We start from the raw sequence: 2,498 nt of genomic DNA, 5'->3' as shown, positions 1-2,498 counted from the left end.
GGAAATGTAGTGCACACTACCCAGCCCTGGCCTCGGCGCGTCCACTTCCGGCCGGCCCCGAGAGCCACCTTTGTGAGAGGCCGGGAGGCCGGTGGGTTGCGCGTGCGCAGGAGCCGCGGAGGTGAAAACGGCGCACCTCCCGCGCCCTTGCAGGCTGGTGACATCTAGGAGAAGTCCGAGACAACGTGCAGAGATTGCACCTGGGAAAGTGGCTTTTCACACCCAGGGAACTCAGCGGGCGTGTGGGGAAGAGAGGAGGCCCATGGCAGGTTGTTTCTAATTAAAGGAAAATGGGGAAACCCTCAAACCCTGCAGAAGAAAACTGGACAAAGGACCTGAACAAAAGAAAACAATGCAAGCAACTACACGTCTGAAAAAACTGTTTACATCAGAAAACGCAAATAAAGAGAAAATACCCCCACCTCACCCCCTCTTAGCTTTTTGGCCTTTTCACCCAAGGGCTTTTTACTTAACACACTTAGATGCTTGTCTCAGTCTGCTGTTTAATAGTTCAAAAGCAGACTTAATTCTAAATGAGGGGAATCCAAGTCGGGTGTATTTATCCCCATAGCAATAAAATATTAGGGAATCAGTCAAACTTAGCGTTATAGGCAGTAACAGATAATGCCCGCCATAAATGAAAAAACAAATGAAATTTAAAAGTGTGGTATTATACGTCTTCGAATGATAGGATTACTATTGTCTGCAATTTTATTTTCTACTTTTCTGTAAACCTCTCCTTCAAAAATGTAAGGATGCATTATTATTACTATTACTATTATTTTTTGGTAATTTGGAAGAAAATTGAGGGAGAGTGAAGAATGAAAAAACAATGAATTTTAGGAAAGAACGAATTTTTCTAAAAGTTGACAAGAATGATATTTTTATTTAATCTGTACAAGAACATCTCCATGAAACTTATCCCAAAGCAAATGCTGAGGATTTTGTAAGTCTCTTTATTAAGATGATTTTACAAAAGGGGAAAGACTCACAAGGAAGTAGAGTTAGATAAACAATAGTAATCAAAAGCTCAGGTAAAGGAAGCATTGTTTCAGTTGATAACTGGACGTGAAGTGTGTGGCCCAGCCTCCTGGAAGTTGTGAAAAGATGTGAGATGTGGTTTTTTTTCATGATTTTCTGACTAGATATGTCAGGTTCAAAAAGAAAATTAATAGAAAAAATATGTAAAAATGAGATAAAAATCTTTATTCTTTGGTCATCATAATCTGAAATTGTGCAAAAATGAAGGAGCATGACTTTCTATAGCCTTTTACCTATCCCCCAGAGCAACCATTGCAGAACATCACAGAAGCAAGTACTTAGAGAAGAGGTTTGTTAGGGAGAGAAAAAGTCTTTTACCCCTACCCATCTTAAGTTTATTGGTCCCCGTCAATCAAATTTGCAAAAGACAGACTAAAAGAGAAAACAAGTTAAAAAAAAAAAAGAAAGAAAAACATTAACACGTAAAGCACTCATACACATGGAAGTGCTTAGTGATGAGCGTGGGCTTACTACATCTTAACAGAAGAATGATAAATCTGTAGAGGAGTGATAAGACAAAGGAAAAAGCCTGAGTTTCAAGAGTGACAAATTGTGGAAAGGTAAATATATGGGAAACAAATGGAAGATAAGGGCCAGTTAAGTTCGTGATTCCTCTGGTACCAACTGGGGGCTGATAAGGGTCTAGAGCTGTCTCTGGTAACTAACTTCTTTTTAAAAAAGATTTTGTTTTGGGGCGCCTGGGTGGCTCAGTGGGTTAAGCCGCTGCCTTCGGCTCAGGTCATGATCTCAGGGTCCTGGGATCGAGTCCCGCATCGGGCGCTCTGCTCAGCGGGGAGCCTGCTTCCCTCTCTCTCTCTGCCTGCCTCTCCATCTATTTGTGATTTCTCTCTGTCAAATAAATACATAAAATCTAAAAAAAAAAAAAAAGATTTTATTTTATTTTATTTATTTATTTAGTGAGCGCAAGCAGGGGAGGGGGAGAAGGGGAGAGAGAGAAAGAATCTCAAGCAGACTCCATGATGAATGTGGAGCCTGATGTGGGATTTGATCTCACTACCCTGAGATCATGACCTGAACTGAAATCAAGAATCAGATGCTTGACCTGAGTTGAAATCAGAGAGAGTCAGAGGCTTAACAGACTGAGCCACCCAGGCTTCCCCTGGTAATTAACTTCTGTCCTTTCTGGTAGTGAGGGGAGGAGGGATGTCTTTACAAATTTATGTTCTCCTTTTAGGCAAATTGGGGAGAGCAGAGAGCTTTTATTATATCTGCTGCTTCTTAATTGTCTTCAGCTCAAAATACAGTTAGTTGACCCTCAAACAACTGTGGTGTTAGGAGCAGTGATCTCTTCCCAACACTCAGTTGAAAACCCGTATATAACATTTGACTCTCCCCAAAATTAACTACTAATAGCCTGCTGTTGATGGGAAGCTTTACCCATTACATAAGCAGTTGATTAGTACATATTTTATATGTTGTATATGTTATATACTGTG

The sequence above is a fragment of the Mustela erminea genome, chromosome 4, assembly GCF_009829155.1.
Source record: "Mustela erminea isolate mMusErm1 chromosome 4, mMusErm1.Pri, whole genome shotgun sequence".
Taxonomy (NCBI): Eukaryota; Metazoa; Chordata; class Mammalia; order Carnivora; family Mustelidae; genus Mustela; species Mustela erminea.
This window is presented reverse-complemented; position numbering follows the sequence as displayed.